Raw genomic sequence first — 14,651 nt, forward strand, 5'->3', positions numbered from 1 at the left:
TAGTTTAAAACCAGGCGAAGTAACTATATCTTTTTAAATTTTTTTTTGGTTCATTATAGTCATACATCTTAATGGAGTATAAGAGGGTGGAGGCATACATGCACACACTCATTTAGAAAAACAAACAAACTGTTTTAGTCCTTTGGGGATGACCAACAAAGCAACAAAATGTAATGGGTTGTAAACAAGGAAAATTATATTTTACTTTTCTGGAAGGTGTGAAGTCTTATGATCAAAGCACTGGCTCATTTCCTGGTTCACAGATGGTATTTTCTTGCTGTGTCCTCACGTGGTCAGCAAAGCTAGCTCTTTGGGGTCTGTTTTGTAAGGGCAATAATCTCAATCATGAGGGCTCTGTTCATTACTGAACATCCAAGTCCTCTGCCTTCTAATATCACCTTCATCTTGGAAAATAGCATTTCAATACATGAAATTTAGTGGAGCACAAATATTCAGACAACAGTGTATGTGTTACATAAGTGTTTGTGTTGCAAAACTAAAAAGAAAAGTAGGGGCATTATAATAACGAGTATCAGGAGACTGGATAACTCTAAGGAGACTGGGATCACCACAGTTGAGGATGAATTAGCTCCTAGAGTAGGCAAGAAATTATTACAATTTTAGGAATAATCACTAATAATTTAAAACTTCCCATTGTGAGAGCATTTTCAACATGAAAACCAACACATATTATAAATCAGAGATTTGTGGTTATTTTTCCTCTGGAGAGCTAGCTGATAAACATTATGGGTGAGGGACACTGGGGCTTTTGGTACAATCTACAAATGTCCATTTCTATATTGGATGGTATTTAAATATGTGTTCAGTCTTCAATTAAAATTTATTTATAATTTTTATTTTTGGAGTTCTAGGAACAAAACCTAGTATTTTGTGTGTTAGGCAAGTACTTTATGATTGAGCTACATTCTCAATTCTACTTTAAACTCTCATGCAGTTTTAATTTTCTTCTTTCTACAAGATTTGATGAAACACTCTGTGTCTCAATAATATTACCTCAGATTCTTTCAGATGTAAGAAATGTATTTTTCATAAAAAGGAAAAACAGGATGTCTAGTGTCATGGTTTTCAGATCTGGCCAGGAGTCAAACATGGATTCAGATACACTATTATCTAATTCAAAGCCTATGTTCTTTGCTTGTTTGGAAGCTGCTTTAAGTGTACTCTGTGATTTTATAGCTTTTTCGTTTTCTCTATATTATCTTGCTGAAGATTTGCAAGTTCGATGGTATGAATTCACTTTTGCAGTACCATAATATCAAAAAGGTGAAGTTATTTTGGCAATAAAGTGATGAAACTGATTCCAAGACAATTTTAAGGCAACAAATTCCAAGACATTTTTTCTTCTCAACTTTAATTAATGTAAAACAACCAACAGTACGATAATTGGCAAGGGACTGGAAATGTGCACGAAGAAGAAACATGCTTTCCTGACACCATCATTTCATCATATTTTCCTAATGTCTCCTTAAGATGTTTGGAAAGAATCTCAGAATCAGAACCATATTGGATTGCTATAAATTTTGGGCTTAATGTGTTAAGTTTGAAATAGGTATGATATAGACGTAAATCATATCATTTTATTGATAATTTTTCTTCCTTGCCAAATCATTCATTATATTTGTGGTGCTTAGATTTTTTCTTTGATTTTATATCCAAAGAGACATGCTCTCACTGTTTTGCATGTTTTGAGTATTGTAGAAGTATGTCTTAGTAAGAAAACAAAAATAAGACTGCTAATTAAAAACTGGTATTCAATACACTGGCTGGAACACTATGTAATTTACAACTTTGCAATTCCCCTGGATGCAATACAATCTTACTTTGCTTTCTTCTAGGGAAAGACCATGCCGTTTTAAACAGAGTTCTAATACTGTCACGCTCCTATCATATTACAGAAAGCACTAATCCTTAGGCTATTCGCCTCACTCCCTGTTCCAGAAATAATCCATGTTGGTCTTGGGCTGCTCTTTCAACAGCCTGCTTTTTTTTTTTTTAAAGGATGTTGAGATTAGTCTTACTGTGCAAAGTGATCTTGGTTTTATGCAAAAAAGTCTTAGTTCCAGATGTTTAATACAAATTTTATTATTTTTCACTAAAAAATGCCAACTACGCAGTTATAAATGCTCTTCATGCTAAATTTTTTTTTTTCAGTTTCTTTTACTGAATCAGTGTGAGAGAAGCCACTTTTGCTGTGTTTAGAAACGGAGTGAGGGACCTGGAAGGATAAAGATAGAAAAGAGTACGAGAGAAGAGAGGAAGAGAAGTCTTACATGAAGTAGATATCATTCAATGATCACAGATACTTCAAAATTAAGCATATTATATATTTAGTCTTCTTATCATCATAATAAAATATTTATAGATGAGAGGATTCAGTTCTTTGAATCAGAGTTGAATATTTCTAATAGAGATAAGTATTTGGGTAAAACTAAGTTTATGGAAATTTGAAGAGTTTAGACTAAATAAGACGCCGAAGTTTGTACCTTTAAAATGTTTGAATGATGCAGGGCATGGTGGCACACACACAAATGCACACACACCTGTAATCTCAGTATTTTAGAGGTTGAAACAGGAGGATCACAGGTTCATGGCCAGCCTCATCAACTTAACGAGCCCCTCTGCAACATAGTGAGACCCTGTTTTCAAATTAAAAAAAAATGGGCTGGGGTTTAGCTCAGATGAAGAATGTCCATAAGAGTTAGATACCTAGTAAAACACACACACACACACACACACACACACACACACACACACACACATTCTTGAATGACTATATACATTACTACAAATTTGACTTCTAAAAGTATATCTTTATAAAATATTCTCAGGACAGGTTGATTTATGGTTGTTGGACTAATGGCCTTGAGAGAATAAAGTAGCTACTAGTTATTTCTATTTGTGGTATAAAATATTTTTATTTAGCCGGGTGTAGTGGCACATGCTTGTAATTCCTATGCTTGGGAGATGGAAATAGGAGGATAGCGCAAGTTCGAAGCCAGGCTTGCTGGCTTAAGAGAGCCTGTTTCCAAATAAAAAACATATAAAATAGGTCTGGGAGTGTAGCCCGGAGGTAGAAGGGTTTCCAGAAACCCCAGTACCACCAAAAACTACATATATTTTTATGTAAAATGTGTGTTATTCAACTGAACTGAAGAAACATTTCTTAGAAGAAAAAATACAAATTACCAATAAATATACCAAAAAAACTTCAACATCACTAGCAATTTGGGAAATGAAAATCAAAAGAACACTGAGGTTCCGAGTAACATCAGTTAGAATGACAATCATAAAGAATAAGTAACAGATGCTGATGAGGATATGGGGAGACAAGAATCCTTAACAGCTGTTAGTGGGATTATAAGTTAGTACAGCCATTTTGTGGAGGTTCCTCAGAAGATTGGAAATCACCATTGAACCCAGCTACACCACTCTTGGGTATCTGTCTGAAGTATTAAAGTAAAAGTATCCAAAGTAATTGAAGTAAAAATATTATAATAATACAATCATATTCATGTTTATAGCAGCGTAATTCACAGTAGCCAAATAGATGAATGGTTTATGAAGCTATGTTATATACACAATGGAATTTCACTCAGCCATATAATGAACAAAAGTGTGTCATTTTCAGGAAAATGGATGGAACTGGAGAATATTATGCTGAGCAAGAGTAGTCAGTTTCAGAAAGGGAAGGTCTTACATTTTCACTCGGATGTGGAAGCTAGAAATTGGGAAACAAATGATATTTCAGGTAAAAGATGGTAGATACCAGTAGAAATTAGAAGAGGACTTGGAAATGCAGGCAGAGATGCAAAAGGGGAGACTAAATGAAGGAATTAAATAATGCTATGCCTATAAATGAAATTATCAATACCAATTTTATTATCGTGTACAAGGAGAGGAAGTGAGTGAGGTGGAGTTTGGAGGGAAACACACCAAGATCTGTGTGCATGTATGTTTCTTATCTCTCTGAACCTCATTATGATGTATTACAATGCACCGATCATAATAAGAAATAAACTAACTTTGACATACACAAAGAAAAGGTGTGTTGGTGAATTTTTGCCACTTTGAGTACTGCAAATTTTCTCTTTTTGCTCTTGGAAGTTACTTTTATACTCTTGGATTCTTGTAGACAGTAAACTTGAGCTTATACCATCAAATCTGTTTTCTTCATTCTCCGAAGATTAGTGTTTAGGATTAAAAGGATGCTATAATTCTTAAATGACACAGAAGGTATTTGCTGGTAATTGAATCATAGATGGGCTAAATTCATAGAAAACCTTGCATAGTTAATATTAATAGAGCAATTTTCTTAAATTCAATAGGGATAAGTTATTATAGAATTTTCAAAGTGATCTGGGCATGGTGGCACATGTCTGTAATCCCAGGACTTGGGAGGCAGAGATTAGAGAAGTACAGTTTGTGACCAGCCTCAGCAATTTAGTGAGGCCCTCTGCAACTTAGTGAGATCCTATTTCAAAGTAAAAAAATAAAATAGGACTGAGAGTGTAACTTTGGGGTCGAATCCCCCTGGGATCAATTCCTAATACCACACACAGACAAATAAATAAGTAAAATAAATTCAAAATGGATCATATTTGTCATGTAGGTATATAAGAATGGGCTGTTGAAAAATGTTTTCTGTCAACGAGTTTGAGAGTGTGTGGACCCAGAGGGAATCCAGGTCTATGGAGGTCCCGGACACAACTGGCTCATGAAGCCATGGATGTGAGCTCATCCTGTACATTCATAATTGTGTAAGGTGTGACTGATCTAAACACAATACACATGCATAAGTTATGCAGACGTGGACTCACATCATATGCATATGGACACACCCATGCCAATAATGTACCATGCATATACACACCAGTGATGTGGTGGACATGAGCTCTTTAACCTGGAACTTATATAACAGACCAAAAATAAAATTGCTGTTTGTTCTCCTCCAGATGGGAGTTCTGAAACCTTCTCTGTAATCATAGCTAGCCTGTCACCAGGACCCCTGACAGGGAGAAAGACTCACAATGATGACAAATTAATATTGCTGTTCATGCTACATCTCTATGCTTCTTTAAGTTTAGGGAAGGTATGATTTAGAATAAGTTTACTGAATAATCAAGCTCTATTAGTAATGGAATTAAACATTCATTGAGACTCTAGGTACAGGGAATTCTTCTGGGCTTGATAAGAATACAAAAATCAAATATAAATATGGCTGAGGCATGACTTCAAGAAAAGTCAAATCATGTATTGAGTAAATAATGTATGTAAAAATTACGGTAATTGTAGAAAATGTGATAAATTCTGTAAGAATGCTATAAGTGATGAATTCAGTATTTCTTAAACCACTTGTATCCACAGTCCTAATGGTTGGATAGTATAAAGAATAAGAAAAAAAATTAATTATCTAAATTTAAAAAGATAAATTATACATAAATTTAGTGAGAAGTCAATCAGGAATCAGCATTTGAAGTTGGTTGAAGATAAAGATGGTAAAATAAGCCAGGCATAGTGGTGCACGCATGTAATCCCCAGAATTTGGGAGGCTGAAACAGGCAGATCACAGTTTATGGACAGCCTCAGATACTTAGTGAGATCCTTTGCAAGTCAGTGAGACCCTGTTTCAAAATAAAAAATAAAAAAGCAGGGCTGGGGAGTGTAGTTCGGAGGTAGAATGCCCCTGGGTTCCATCCCCAGTACCTAAAAAATAAATAAATAAATAAAAATGGTAAGAGAGTATTAGTGGAGGGGGGATGGTGAAACAACTCTGGTAGAAAAAGAAAAAGAATGACTTGATTATTTCATGATTGCATTTTCATATAAATTTTCGAATCAGTTTATCAAGTTTTGCAGAACAACTACTGAGAATTTAACTATCATGACAAAGGATCTGTAAATTTCAATTAAAGGAATTAACCTTTGGAGAAAAAAAAAAGGAAACAGCAACTGTGTTAAAAGATACATAGACAAGCCGGGCGTGGTGGTGCACGCTTGTAATCCCAGCACTTGGGAAGCTGAGACAGGAGGATCTCACAGGTTCGAAGCCAGCTTCAGCTATTTAGTGAGGCTCTCAGCAACTTAGTGAGACCCTGTTTCCAAATAAAGTATAAAATAAGTCTGGGAGTATAGCCCAGAGGTAGAAAGCCCCTGGGTTCCACCTCCAGTACCACAAAAAAGGAAGAAAAGATGCATAGACATAATTAAACTTATGCTTTAAGAACAGTAATGGTTTATTTCATTTATTCTATTATGTAAAATACATTTATTGAGAAACCTTCATGTGCTAATATTACTCCTGCCATTAAAAATAAAAGTGAAAAAGAAATCATCTTTGCCTCCCAAGAGTTTTTACTCTAATAGAACTGATGAGAGAATGGTAGGAATTGGAGGTAAAGATGAAGAAGGTAACGGAGCGAAATGTTTAAGGAATTACTAGAACTGTTGTCTTTGTTTGACTTCTACCTAAAACATAAGAACTACGGAGTCTCTCTAGTAGTTAGTGCATTGATGGACTCTAGTGCTCTCTCTGTAACTAGGCATGTGATAGAGGTTTCTGCTGGTTGTGGTTAGGGAAGAGTGAGGCTTCCAAAACTCAGGAGGGTTTGAGAAAACCACTCTCATGTGTTGGCATAATGCTCTTTAATTAATAATCACTAATGAGCTAATTAAGTGGATGTGTTTATTATTGTACATATTTTTAAACTAAACTAGCCCTTACATCATGTGCAAAGAGTTTAACCAGGTATTTGCAGTAAGACTTTATATTGAAGACATAAGGAAAAGCAAAAGCCCAAATCCAGAAGATAGCAGAGTGATACTCCTCCTACTCAGCTACATTATGAATTACATTGGGACCTAACTGGAATAAGTCAATGAAAAAAAAATGAAATGGACGAGATGACTAGAAATTAGATTTGACCTCACTAAAGTTACTGATTAATCTTCGACTTGGCATCTAGCTACTTGGAAATTCACTAATGATATTAAAAATTTAGAGTTAAGTCACAAAATATTATATATTCTATATTTATCTTATATTTGAACAATGTTAATATATTAATTAAAATATATCTAACATTTAAGTACAGTAGAATGTGTTTATAATTAATAACTAAAATATTTTGCATGGTCAAGTATATTTTATTTCAGCTTTGAGTTTAAAATATTTTAAACACATTTCTCCAAATGAAGGCTTTGAAGATTCATGATAGACTGTAGAAAGAGGCAGGGAAGTTGAGCTGAGATAGGGTAAAGCTGTAGAATTGGAAGTGACTATAGGTACTAAGTGATTAGACTTGGAGACTGAAAACTGAAGTAAACCAAAGACTAGGTAGAAGTCTGAAAATAATCAGGATTTAGAAATATATATAAAATGAAGATGAGTAGGTAGTCACTAAGGATTCACAGCAATGTGTTCCACAGAATATTGTGCTGTACCGGATATTTAGACATGCTCCTTTAAAAAAAAGCATTCTATGATTATACAATATATGGCTAAAATAGCATTTATACTAATTTTTATTGTTTAGGTCCTCTCTCATCCTCATTGTAAAGACCTAAGCATGGGAAATAGTATGCAGATTTTCACTTGATTATGGACCAAGGAATAGGATTGATCTTTCCCTGCGCACGCGCGCACACACACACACCCCCCTCTATCTTTTCCCTTGGTCCATAATTAAGTAAAATTCTTTATACTATTTACCACTATTAGGTCTTTTATGACATGGATGAATAAAAGTCTTACAAATAAAAATTTTAAAAAGCCACTATTTTTATCCATCTATTCTATACTCTATCTATCTATCTATCTATATATATACATTCTCTTTGTATACTATAAAATAACTTTTAAAAGCTATACCATGTATGGATATACATAAAATATTTACTTATGGCAATATATTCTATTTACTACAATAGTTTCTGGAAATACATTATATATCTATAATCTTAAGCTATCTGTTAACATTGTGCATCAAAGAGTTCTGTGAAGAGCACTTTGATGTATTCTGATGGATGTATTTGGTAGGCAATTGGGAAATATATATGAGTATATTAGAAATCAGCAGGGAGAATAGATTTAATTATTAAGAGGCATAAAGATAAAAAGGAAAACCTAAAAATACTATGAGAAAAGTTATGCATGGGGCAAGAGGAACAGTCAGAGATACTGAAAAACTGGAATGAGGGAGGTGCACTGGTATCACAAAAGGAGGGAGAAAGGCGAGTTGTCTCTTATCGTGTGCCATGACAGATAAAAGAGGAACATATTGAACTAGTGCTATTGAATTTGGTAATGAAAATGCTAATCATGGTCTACAGGTTGAGAACCTTTAGATGAATGATGAACAGAGCTCAGGCAGCGCCTGGGAGAGGAGAGAGTGAGTGGATAGGAAGAAAAAGCAGCATATGCGGACTATTCTTAAGTGAATTGTACTCTGAAGGATGAGAGGTACAGAGAGGTAGGGGAGTTGGGGCACCTCTATAAGTGCGGAAAATGAGCCAGGGAAGTGGAGCAGGAGATGAAAAAAGATGAAGATGGAGATGGAGAAGGCAGGGGCGAGTGGAGCATCAGAAAGTAGAGGGTCGCTATTCCAAGATTGACAGAAGGAAGAAAAAGTAGGCTGAAGTGCCTCAGGATAGTCTTATTTCAGAATTTTGCAAATTCTCAGCATAGAAGTTCATAAACACTTAATTTCACAGGTAAACTACCATCTATTGAATAATTTCTTACCACTAATATTGACTACAGTTATAATGTTTCCTTTCACCATCTATTAATTTTAATAATTAATTGTATCACTAATTCTAATAATTAAAGTTTAATAATTAAAATTATTGGTTATTTTTTGAGTGGTGAGAGAAATACGAAGTGACATACCTCTCTCCATATTCAGTTTATAATCTAGAATTTCAAAGCAAAATTAAAATGGATGAAGCTGGAGAATATTATGCTAAGTGAGATCAGCCAATCTCAGAAAGTCAAGGGTCGTATGCTTTCCCTTACATGTGGGAGCTAGAGAGAAAATTGCAAACAAAAGAGACTTCACATAAATGAAGAGAGAGACTCATAGAATAGTAGAAGCAGAATGGGGGAGGGAGGGAGGGAAGGGAAAAATGAGGCTTAAGGAAGGAGACCATTCAAATAATAATATGTCCACATATGAAGATATCACTACCAATCTCATTAACATGTATAGAGGAAGGAATGAGGAGCTGGGGGGGGTTGGGCATAGAGAGAAATACATCATGTGATGTGTGCATGCATGTTAATATCACTTTGAATCACATTATAATGTATAAATACTATGCACTAAAGAAAATATATGCAAAAAAGAAATGCAGAAGCACAGTAAGTGTTAAAATATCTGATCTTTGTGTATTCTTTATTCTGTCCTCTTTTAGGTCTGGAAGCAAAAATTAATTAATCTTCTGTTGATATTTTATATCTATCATCAATATTTTTATACATTTTAAATAAAAAATTACTAACACACAGGGCCTGGATTTCAAGCCTCTTATTAAGCTTTTAATGTATTTATTTTAAATAAATTTATTTAGAATAAAGATGCATGAAGAGTTTATTTCTTGGGTGTTTTACTGAGTTTTACACAGACACAATTTTCCCCAGAAATGTTGAGATAATTGTCTAAGAATTGATGTTTTAAGTATTTTGATGGAATGATGGACTATTGTTGGTAATAATGAACACTTTATAAAGTGTCTCTGCAACAACCACTAATTAGCTTCATTATAGCCTACAGTTAATTCTTGTGAATAACTTATGTTAATGATGAAACTCTAGTAGTTTTTCTGAATTCCCTGACAATGAGATTTTGAGGGTAATAAGTGGGGCAAATTTCTGACAGCAGATACATTTCTTTGTTGCATTTTGCAAAGAAAGTAATCCAAATACTAGAATTTATTTAGCACTGGAGGTTTATCCTTTTCCAAGGGCTTTGAAACTATAAACTGAGAAAAGCAGGCAAAAAAAGATCTTTAAGTCTGATTTGCATCTTAAGAACAAAGAAATAAATGAAAAATGTGACTATTGTCTTTATCTTCAGTGTTATTGTATGCGGCCTCCTTCTATAATCTTTTCTTGTAATGAGACTTAATAGCTGCCTTTGAGATATTAATGGAAATTGTCACAGACAAGGGAGATATTACTGCATCTAATGAACTAAAGTAAGACTAAAAGGAAAGGAAAAGGAACAATAAGTAAAATCTGCACAAATAAAAAGAATTTAGTTTCTAAAATTTAACCCTATACCTGACTTTGGCATAAAACCTATTGGTGGAAATGCATTCCAAGTCACCTTTCTCAAATATCATTTGAGATAATTGGCAGGGTTTTTATTATTATTTTGCATTTTGTAATATTCACAAGCCTCTTCACTTGGGTTTTACACTGAACCTAAAGGAAGAAATTTTGTAAGGCTCAAAGGGCAAGTCAGATGATTAGGTTCATTACAGCAAACAAAAGAAAAAATCCTAAGACGAGAGAATAGCACTCAAGTAAAATAATGGAATAAAATGTGAGGAGCAATGTAATAATTGCAGTAGGCTTTATCTGTATATCCAGCAGTTGTTTGGAAATTTTTAAGTTTAAACTAGTTTTAGTTGCTACTCTGCTACAGAGTTCTTTTGGAATGCTCCCCTTTGGGTAGAACTAATCCTCAGAAGAGTCTATGCTTAGGTGGCAGGATTTCATAGCTGTACGCTCTTTCCCTTGTTTCTTGAAAGATGAGTGGTGAGTGGCTGCCATTTAAGCAGTAGTGTTTTGCCATCTAATTAAATGAAGGATGTACAATTGAGCTGTCAGGTAGAGAATTATGAGGTTAGTACATAAGTTATGATGGCAACCAGACTTTTTTTTTTTTTTTTTTTTGGTAGGGCATTCCCCGAGGAACAAATTGTAAATAACGCCATCCAAACTTCCTGAGAACAAGATGCTTGCCAGGTTTCTGCCAAGACAGCAGTTGATGCCTAATTGAGCCTGGGATTGTTAAAACGTCTTTTTTTATAGTCTTGAATAATGCAGAGCTAATGAACAGATTCCATTTCAAATGTGAAACATCGGCTCCCAAGAAAAGTCTTTTATGATTTGGTTTATTAAAAAATAAAAATAAACAGGATAATCTTAACACAACCCTGGTCTACATTGAAAAAGTTTGTTAAAATGTATACATACACTGTTTACAGAACACAGGCAGCTATTCTAATAAAAGCTAGGTGATGAATTGGTTGGTCTTCAAAACTGTGTTCCATTTTAATATTTTGGTTCAGGAGTAGAAAAAATGAAATCTTGGTCCATTGCTGTTTCCACCCCCCTCTTCTTCTCCTTTGACTTTCAGATATGTAGTGCATTCCCCCAATTTTTAGACAGGTAATACTTATGCTGTGCTTAAGAAGAGATAACTTATTTTTCCCTTCAGCTGTGGATATTACACACAGAGATTAGTGGCTGCTCACTTTAGAGCTGTCAGTGTGCAAGTGAGTGGCAGGAGCCATTAACATTCTGTGCTGAGGTCAGAAGCTTCCTCTGGCATGCCTGTCAAAAGGCCCCTAAGCCTACCAGCTCCTGCAGCTTTCACTCCCATAATCCAATCCTGGCCTTTTGATTGGTTGGTGCCATTCGAAGTGGTGCACTGACTGATGATGTCGTGCAAGGACTGAATCTCTTCTGCTTACAAGAGAAATAAAAGTTCTTAGATCAAGATATTCATAACGAATGCTGTGATTTGACTTCCAAATAAATATTTTCTTCTAGGAAAAAATAAAATGAAATGCAACCAATATGTGTGAACTATATTTCTTATGTAATTTAGACTAAATATCAGGATAATCAAGCATCATAATGCTAATGAAAATAGATCATTTATGTAACTTTCAAAGCATAAAATTCACCATTTTTTGCTATATGGCTCCTTATTCCTCAATGCCGTATACTGGCTTTTATCTGACAATTGTTTAGTGAAAGAACAAAATACCAACACTCATTTGTAACAAGATTCTCTCTCTCTCTCTCTCTCTCTCTCTCTCTCTCTCTCTCTCTATATATATATATATATATATATATATATATATATGTGTGTGTGTGTGTGTGTGTGTGTGTGTGTGTGTGTGTGTGAATGTATATATTCTGTACTGTATATTATATATATATATACTCCCTATTTTAATATGTGTACAATATTATCTAATGCAGAGTATATATGTTCTATATAGAGAATATATATCATATACATAATTTTTATATAAATATATTCTTCATCTCCTTGTTCAGGTAATTTATAAAATATTACATATTTCCCCCAATTGTCTAAATATTACAACTATAGATAAGCTAGGAATCAAAGAGAATACATTTTTATATTTTAATAGGAACCTTTCTTATGATCTCAGTCTTGTGGGGAAATATATATGTATCTCTAATTAATAAATTAATTTATTCATTAAATAATGATTTTTAATTCCTATTTTACGAGAGGTATCATACTAGATATCTGAGAGCAATGAAACTATTAGGGGAAATTTTCTACCCTTTAGGAGGTGCACTGAAGAGAAACAAAACAGGAGACATTATATATAGTACATCTTCTAAGGATGACTGCTCTGAAGAAAAATAAACTAGGAGGGAGAAGTCAGAAGTGTCCACCAGGGGTAATGAAGGAATCCTAAGACAGATACATTTAAAGAATCAATGCTTTGCCGGGCGTGGTGGCGCCCGCTTGTAATCCCCGCGCTTGGGAGGCGGAGACAGGAGGATCGCGCAGGTTCGAAGCCAGCCGCGCTGGCATAAGAAACCCTGTTTCAAAAATATAAAATAGATCTGGGAGTGTAGCCCGGAGGTAGAAGGGCTTCCAGGAACCCCAGTACCACAAAAAAAAAAAAAAAAAAAGAATCAATGCTTGCAATATCTATTTAAGATTCACCCACATTTGATCAAATTCTACATTTGAGTAATATTCACTACTTAGATATGAGGCTTTAGTTGTGCTATTGGATTAGTCTAACTTAAGGTTTTTATTCAATATTCTTTCAGACATTTTTATGTCTTCCATATGTAAACCTCTTGATCTAAACTTCTCACTTTTCCATAACTGAGCTCTCTCTCTAGATATCCCCTGATTCTGTTAGTTTAGGATACAGTCCAACCTCCAGAAAAAATATGAAGAATAGGAGAGGAGAGGAAAAGAAAAAGAGTGTGCATAAGGGCTGGCATTTTAACTCCTATGACTACTTTAAATATTAGAGTTCTAATAAAAATGCAACTCTTTATAAGCAAACCTTTTTATTTGGTACTGCCTTCCCCGAAATCAACTCTGATAAAATAGATTCTATTTTAAAATTAATTTTATTGTGCCCAGAAAAGGCTGGTTTGTTGGACTTTGAGGAGCCAGACTAATTGTGACCCAGTTAGACCAGGAAGACCTTGCTTTTATTAAATGGTGTCTGAGGTGAATGTCAGATAGCACAGATCAACCTCTGTCCTCCTCTCAGCTTCTATAAGAGTTGAATTAGTATATAGCGTGTGAATCTTGCCCTACAAATTTTACAAAGGGTGAAATATACCAGATGACTCTTTTGAATGTAGTGATTGCTTTTTAAAATTTGATTAAGCCTTTTTTCAATTTCCATATCCTTTTTTCTTGAGAGTGAAGTTTCCTTTAGGAGTAATCTCTTACCAATGAACGTGTCTCACTGACAATATTAATTTTAATAATAAGATATATATTTAAAGATCTTATATTTGAAACAAAGCCCCAGTCTGCATTTTTTGATTTATATTTCTCAAACCTTAAAATTTATAATGATTTATTATACAAAGTTCCTGTGCATTTCAGTTTTAATTAGAAACACTTAATTTATTGCTAATTAATTGTTAAAATAATTATAATAAAGTTTCACAATTTATAAATCTATTATTAAACTTCATTTTCTGTGGAGTGAATTGCTATATAAGATCAATTTTTCTTCTTGTGATAAACAACTATATATGAGATTATATGATGATAAAAATAATATAGTTCTAAGATTTGGGAATATCATAGTTATATTTAGTTAACATTCTTGTTTTTTTCCCAGTGATAGCCAATTTCCATACCTCAACAATTATAAATAGGCTTTCATGAAATATATTATTTTTGTATTATACTGTTGAAGAAAAATTAAACAAAATTTATTTGTAATAAAAATGTCCAAATATTTATTTGCATGTCTGTGTTTATTCAGATACCTCTAGCCTCTTATCAAATGAAAATAAAAACAATGACATAATAACAATGACATAATAAAAATATCCTTAGAAATTTAATCTAAGCTCTTAATACTGATGTATTGATTTAAGCAACAATAACAACAATGTTTATTGAGGATATTTTATTAGATAGATTGACTGATAACGTTTATTTTAAATATCCCCTCTCTTTTGGGGTAAATAAAATATAGTTGACATCAAAAGACAGTGCAGATGCTTTAACAAGTAAGATATACCACTAATTCATTCCTAGATTTCAACAAATAGTGTATGAAGAACTGGGCATGGTGTTGTATGCTTGTTATCTTAGTACTTGGGAGGCTGAGACAGGAGGATTTCAGGTTCGAAACCAGCATCAGCA

This window comes from Muscardinus avellanarius, assembly GCF_963383645.1.
Source record: "Muscardinus avellanarius genome assembly, chromosome: 1".
NCBI classification, from domain to species: domain Eukaryota; kingdom Metazoa; phylum Chordata; class Mammalia; order Rodentia; family Gliridae; genus Muscardinus; species Muscardinus avellanarius.